The sequence below is a fragment of the Giraffa tippelskirchi genome, chromosome 11 (genome assembly GCF_054371585.1).
Source record: "Giraffa tippelskirchi isolate mGirTip1 chromosome 11, T2T-mGirTip1v1.2.pri, whole genome shotgun sequence".
Classification (NCBI taxonomy): Eukaryota; Metazoa; Chordata; class Mammalia; order Artiodactyla; family Giraffidae; genus Giraffa; species Giraffa tippelskirchi.
Window position 1 is genome coordinate 145,317,674 of NC_137285.1, and position 7,568 is coordinate 145,325,241.

At 51.6% G+C, this 7,568-nt stretch overlaps 1 long non-coding RNA gene across 1 annotated transcript; it reads left to right on the forward strand.

The window, feature by feature from the left end:
- The first annotated feature begins 4,160 nt into the window (after window positions 1-4,160).
- LOC145525464 (uncharacterized) lies at window positions 4,161-6,101 on the forward strand. The gene is made up of 3 exons (XR_014068224.1): window positions 4,161-4,530; window positions 4,627-4,701; window positions 5,388-6,101. It is a non-coding gene; the product is annotated as an uncharacterized LOC145525464 (long non-coding RNA).
- Window positions 6,102-7,568: the final 1,467 nt, after the last annotated feature.

The window sequence follows — 7,568 nt, forward strand, 5'->3', positions numbered from 1 at the left end:
CATGCAGAGGAAGGGAAAAGAAGGGGCAGGGGACTGGCCAGCTGAACTTAGCTTGTCTCTGGACCCTGGCTTAGGACAGACCTGGGTGGCAGCAGAAAGAGAATACAGAATATAAGAAGCCTGGCTTCTAACCTTGGCCATGGCTATGGTCTTGCTTGCTGTGCACCTCAGTAGGGCCCCAGCCCACTCTGAGCTGAGCAAGGCAGAAGGGTTGGGTGACTTGGAAGGCTGACTTTCAGGGCGTCCCCCTTGGATGACTCACACTACCCCAGGATTTGGGCCACAAGGGGTGGGGTGAGGCTGAGTCCAGGCCCTGATGGACACAAACACCCAGAAGGAACACGAAACTAGGTCAGAAGTTTCCGAAATCCGGCATCTGTCCCAGGGCCTGGCCCAAAGACAAAGCACTGCCGAGCCTCCGCTCCTGCCAGGCCCCTGCCTGCGTCCCCTCTTCACCCACAGCAGCATTTAATTATTGTTTAAAAGCACTCACACTTAATAGTGGAGAACGCAGAATAGCAAGCCTTATCATTGGTAAGGTCCTGATTTTGTGTGTCTCCAGCCAGCCCCAACTCTCTCCTTGCAGCACCACACCCATCAAGGCCGTCCCAAGTCAGCTTAGCTGCTCTCAGCATCAGATCAAAGAGGGCAGGGGCTGGCTTGTTCTCACACACCATTCCTGGAGCCCTGAGCAAGGGTCTGGCTGACGGGAGGCTGGATAAACACTGTTGAACAAATAGATGCACTGAACAGCCAACCCTGGATATTCAGGGTAGGGAAATTTCAGATCATGTTAATCTACTTGTTTATATTTTAAAGTCATTTTCACGTTTTCTAAATGGGCAAGCATGGATTTCATAACCAGAAGCTTCCTCCTTCACCCTACCCCCACACCCAGAAAAGCTCCTAGAAATGGAACAACACAGAATGTCAACATCTCAAGGGCCTGCTCCCCAGAACCCCTCAATGAGAGGCTGTCCTCCCTTGGGCTTCCTCGGCACCTGGCCAGGTAAGCAGTCCAGGTCACCTGACGAGTTAGGGACCCAGTGTGTGTTCTCCTGACCCCAGCCCAGGAGGCCTTTCACGGCTCCATAGTCGCATCTGTTCTCAGCTGCTTGCATTTTGTTTTGCTTTAAATATTTCAGTCCCCACTCTGCCATTCACAAGATCTGAGCTCTTGGGTGAATAACTCAAAAATCTCAATGCCTCAGTTTTCTCATCTTTAAAATGGGAATAATGCCAGTACCTAACCCAGGGAGTGGGTGTGAGAAATAAGCACACAGGGCTAGCACTTAGCAAATTGTTTGTTTTAAATTTTTTTATTAAGCCCTTCTCACAAGCCAGTCTAAGCACTCTACATGTATTATCACAGTCCTCACAACAACGTTCTCTGTGCAGACTTAAGATTGTACCCATTTTACAGATGAGGAACTGGAGGCTCAGACAGCCAAGTCACTTTACCCAAAGTCCTACAGCAAAGAAGCCACAGAAGTGAGATTTGACCCTCAGTCTGTCTGGCTCCTGACCTATTACTCCTGAAGTTTGAAATTCTAATGGACTCTCTAGGAGTAGAGGTTTGAGCATGTTTGGAACAAGATGCTGTGCCCAGGAGGGAACTGGCAAGAGCAAAAGTCAAGCCTGAATTCCTTCCCCACCCACAGATTTACCAGTTAACAGCAGCTGTGGAATTCCCTGGACTTCTTTTCTTCATCAAGACCAGAGTTCAGATCCCTGCATGGAACCTTCTATCCTTCTCTCCATCCATCCCTTCATTCACTTTAATCCAACGTTATATGTTGAGCGACTACTGTATACTCGAAAACATTCCAGGCACTAGAGATACAGCAACAAACAAAACAGGTAACAAGCCCAGCTCTCCTGGGGTTTGCGTTGCAATCAGGGGACACAGACAATCACCATGTTAATGAGTCACTAGACAGGTCAGATGGTGAAGAGGGTGCTTTATTCATGGACTAGGTAAGGGGTCAGGAAGCCCCAGGGTTAGTGTTCTGTTTTCTATCTGCGGTCGGGAAAGACCTGCTGGGTAGGCAGCTTCTGGGCAGAGATCGGTAGGAAGTAGGGAGCAAGTTGTGTGCTTGTCTGGGGAAGAGGGTTCCAGGCACAGGGGGAGCCCCAGTGACCCCTGTTTGCCCACCCTCCACCCCTTTTCCACCCTCCCTTTCCCTTGAGAACTCCCCTGAGCCCCAGCTCGGGGAAAGGTCCAAAATGGGGACCTGAGCTCTGGGGCCAGACAGGATCCAGAGCTTAACCCCCTGCACTCACATTCTCAGTTCTGTGAAACAAGGAAGTTGGGAAGCGAAGGGAAGAAAGGATTAGGAGCACACAAAAAAGGGAGGCAAAGAAGTTTCTGATGCACGCAGGTGCCTCTCAGGTTTTGCAGAGCACCTCCACCCCAGGTTGCCTGTTCTCACATGCGAGGTATGTGAGGCCAGAATCCTTACCCCTACAAACGGGGAAACTGAGGCTCAGCCCAAGCATACATTCATGTGAAATTGGAGACTGCCTCCTAGAGCGAGAGGATATTTTGCTTCCATGTCACGGGCTGAGATTCTGGCTTTCCCGGGCAAGGGCCAGGAGATCTCAAGGACCCATCCCAGACTTGGGGTTACAAAGAGAAGAGGTTTGGGGCTTTTCCCAGCCTGGCTCTTGTGGGAAGGTCGATGGTACCCAGGAATGAGCTGGATCACAGTCCTTGGTCCACAAGGCCACGAAGGAGCCTTGGATCCTGCCTGCACCCCTCTCCACTCATCACAGCAAGGCCATCGCATGAACGGTGTCTCAGCCTGGGTGTCACCTCCACAGGGAGGCCTCCTGTGATCTTCCTCTCTGCTATGAGTTCCTCTAGCTCACCGTGCAACTTCATGCACTTTTCACAGTTTGTAATAATATATTTATTTGGATGGCAACTGGGTTAACAACAGTCTCTCCCACTAGAGAGCAAACTCCAAGATCAGACACTGAAGGTTTAACCTACCAGACCTCCAGCACCAGGTACATATGTTTGTTGAATCAATCATGGATGGATGCATGAACTGATGGCATCACCGGGATCCCTGGCAAACACATGTAGGGAGCAGCAAGGAAAGAGAAGCAAGTGGGCGTGCCAGGACGGAAAGTGACCCTGAAGGGATCCAAGCACAAAAGAGGGGATCGGTCAACAGGAGATATTGATAACACTGTGCATTTGAGGAGAGCCTTTCAGCTTACAAAGGGCTTCCGTTGGCATTGTCTCGTTTCCTGCTTAACATAACCATATAATGTCAATGTTATTATCACCAATTTACAGATGAAGACACTAAAGGATGAGAGAGGTAAAGTGACTTGTCTAAGGCCACACAGCCCATAAGTCTTGTAACTTAATCCTAGTTCTATCTGGCTTCATATAACCATAGCTGTTATCTACCCAACATAGACTAGCTGAATGTCTACTGCTACCTACATATATCTCTAATTCTCGTAACGTTCCTTTGCTGTAAGAATAATTTCCCTTTCAAACCTGAGAAACAGAGGTTCAGAGAGGCCATGTGGCTTTCCTGAGGCCACAGATGAGCAGCCCAGCCCTGCACCAGAGCTCCTCGCCTGCCCCACTGCCTCATCAGCCTCTAAGGAGGCCGCCCAGGAGGTCTGTGATCCCGGGACCTGCACTGAGAGGATAGAGTCGGGACTCGGAGGCAGTAGGACAGCTGTTACGCGGGGAGATTCTGGTGTCAGATTGCCTGGATTTACCTCCCAGCTCTACCAAGTTCTAGCTGTGCCGTCCACCTTTCTGTCTCCATTCCCTGCTCTGATAAACGAGGCTGACAATGCCACTACGTCTACAGTGGCTGTAAGAATAGCTAACAATGCCACTACGTCTACAGTGGCTGTAAGAATAGCTAACCCGCGTAAAGATTTTAGGGCAGAGCTGGTAAATGTAAGTGTTAGCAGGAGTGAGTTCAGGTTGGTGCTGAGATCAGCCGCCCAGGGACTTGGGGGCTGGACAGCGACAAGTTTTCTGTGTCAGCTCAGGACTCTGGCTCACACAGAGCCCTCTGTCTCAGGAGAACTCTGATACTCTCCTGTCCTTGGCTGACCAGAGAGGAGGGGCCTGTCCATGGAGTTAGGACAGGATTCCTGACAGCTAAAGCCCAGCATGGAAAGGGGAAGGGCAGCGTGGACCTTTGTAGCTAACCAAGCTCATTGTTGTTTAGAGGCCAGGAAAGATTGGGCCCCTCCCAGCTCTGGGGAGTGAGTCACAATTGATCTAAGCCACTCCCGGTAACCCCAGTCACCCTGCTTTGTGACATGTGGTGCAATTCTAGCCAGTAAGACAATTTGCCAGGGAATTCAGGGAAAAGTCTTCTTGCTCTTAAGAAGAAATGAACAACAGGTAGCAGGTCTTCTGCCTATGGTTGCAGCTGTGTGAGGCTGTGATGCTTGGAGCATTTGCAGCTACCATATGACCATGAGGGAATGGCCCACTCTGAGGATGACAGAACAAGGAAAGGAAAAAAAGAATCGTGCTCATAGGTGGGTGATATTGTTGAGTCACAGAGTTAAGCAACCTGCCTCTGGACACAGCCTATCTCATGAGATAACACATCTTTTATTTGTTTATGTTTACAGTTGTTGGTTCTGCTGCCCACTAAGTAAAGCATCTTATACTGACAGCATCTTGGCCTGACCTCCTCTCCTGCCTAGGTCAGTGTGGGTCAGAAATGGAGCCAGATTAGATCAGTGCCCCCTCCTTCACATCTGAGGGCTTCAGGCAGATGGTAAACCACCCCTCCCCCACTCTCCAAGGTCCTGGACCCAGGAATGAGAGTCCAGGAAAGACGCTCCCATGTTGGAGAGGAACTATAGATGTGTCTTTTGTCCAGTCGCCTAGAAGATTCTGATTCTCACCCTTGACTCTCTGGGGACTTGAGGCCCAGAAACCAACCTACTCCAATGGCTACCCCACTCCCACCCCAGACCAAACCCAACTCTCACCAAGAGCTGCTCCCACACTCCAAGGCCTCTACTCACTCTCACGAGAACGTGTGAAATATTCTGCCCATGTCTGCCACCGCTGGTGGGGGTGTCACTGAGCACCCTCCCACCGATTCCTGGCTAGGGGGTCGGGGAGAGTGCTCAGAACCCCCTGGCTTCCCCAGAAGTCTGTCTGTGTCAGCCAAAGCCCCCACTGGCTTCCCCAGAAGTCTGTCCGTGTCGGCCGAAGCCCCCGTTCCCTCATGGACGGTGCTCCAGGGGCTGCACTCTCCCCTCCGTGCTCCACCTCTCCTCCTCCCTTTGCCCCTCTGTCAACCCTCATTCCCAAGCCCTCTCCCTCCTCTCTCATCCCATTTGAGCCCTCAGAATCTGCTCAGCCCGCTCTCACTTTGCAGGCAGGGAAACTGAGGCACGGGGAAAGGATTCATCATAGCACCTGCCTCAACAGTTGGACGTGTGGGTCAGTGGGATGATGGACAGAAAGAGACCTGGTCTGGCACCTGGCGTAGGGCACTGGGGACTCAGCTCCTGTCCCTCTCCTTCCTGCCACCTCTCCTTCCTTCCTTCCTCCCTTGCTCCCTTCCCCGGGTCTCTGTGCAGTCTGTGCCCCCACCCATTTCCCCATCTTGCCACCTCGAGGGGCTCCTGGAAACCCTTCTTCAAGATCGCTCATCCCCTTCCTGCCTCACAGTAGCAGAGACCCCCCAGTGTCGACCCAGGGGACCTGACGCTCCCCAGGGCCATGACTCAGGCCCGGCGCTGGGCAAGGATGAAGTCGGTGACTGGTGGGAGCGTGGACAGTGAGCAGAGAAGCCACCCCGGGGAGGGGGAGCTGGCAGCCAGCCCCTCCCGGCATCCAACCTCTGCGCTCCAGGGCCCGGGACATAGTCAGCCACAGCACCTCCCGTATGAGTAACAGCCCTTTAATTAGGATATTATAGGAAGCGGGGCCCACGGCAGCTTCTGGCTAGAAGTGCCAGCAGCAATTCCGGAGCCGCATGAAGACAGATGGATCGTGTATTACACCCTGCACCGCTGTCTCCCCACACAGAGCGCGCCTCCAAATGAGATTTCATTCTCCCTGAAGAAAATAATTTGATCTCACTCTCTTTTCTTTTCTTTTCTGTCTCCTGATTGTCAGGGACTGAAAACACTTACTGGGGTTGGTTCATTGTTTTCAGATTCAATTGGATCCAAGGAGAAGCGGGGTGGAGGGGGGCAGGGGGCAGGCTTCCAGCAGCCAAGCTGGCCCTTGCTGGCAGGACTCTGCATGTGGATCCGCCTCTGTCATGACCGGAGTGTTGACAATAGCCAACATTTCTCAAACACTTGTATGTATTCATTCACTCATTTGATTCTCACACAGCTCTATGAGTAGCTGTATTAATACCCCATTATGACAATTGCTCCTTGGCCGGAAAGCTATGATAAACTTAGTGTGTTAAAAAGCAAAGACATCACTTTGCCAACAAAGGTCCATATAGTCAAGGCTATGGTCTTTCTAGTAGTCATGTATGGATGTGAGAGCTGGACAATAAAGAAGACAGAGCACCAAAGAACTGATGCTTTCGAACTGTGGTGTTGGAGAAGACTCTTGAGAGTCCCTTGGAAAGTAAGGAGATCAAACCAGTCAATCTGAAAGGAAATCATTCCTGAATATTCATTGGAAGGACTGATGCTGAAACTGTAGCTTTAATACTTTGGCCGCCTGATGGGAACAGTTGACTCATTGGAAAAGACACTGATGCTGGAAAAGATTGAAGGCAGAAGAAGAGGGCAACAGAGGGTGAGATGGTTGGATGGCATCACCAATTCAATGGACATGAACTTGGGCAAATTCCGGGAGATAGTGAGGGACAGGGAAGCCTGGCGTGCTGCAGTCCAAAGGGCCACGAAGAGTTGGACAGGACTTGGTGACTAAACAACAACAACAGCATCATGCAGATAAGGAAACTGAGGCCCAGAAAGGTTGTTAACATTCCATAGGTCACACAACTGGTGACCCAGGAAGCCAGGATGAAACCCAGGGAGTCTGGGCTTATTCATCTATTACTCAACACTGTTTGGGTTCTCAGAAAATGGTCGGTGCATTCTGAGCAGAGATGAGGCCTGGGACCTCAGTTTCCTCATCTTTCAAATGAAAATAGTAACATCTGGCTATCGCAAGAGTTCCCAGGAGAGAAAGAAGAGGAAAATAATCCCACAGGGAACGTGAACAGGATGTCAGGAATGTGGTCAGCCGCAAAGGAGAGAGAAATACAGCCTGGCAGGAGAAGGAAGGAGCCAGGTGTGGCCCCATGCCTTGTGCCCCCCGAACACTAGGCATATACCTTGTTGTGAGCAACATACCCCTCGGGCAAGAGACAGACGGAGAGCCGGGCAGAGCTGGGGCTGTGATCCCACCCCACCCCCCACCCCCACAGGAACTGCTTCCTGCCAGCCAGCCAGCAGATCTCCTCTTCCTCAGCCCCCGCTGACCCACCCTGACTGTGTCCACCAGGCCCCCACCCTGCGGTCTCTCTCAACCCCACTTCCTGTACCCTGCGCTCCACCTGGCTAAGTCTCTGCCTGCTCCT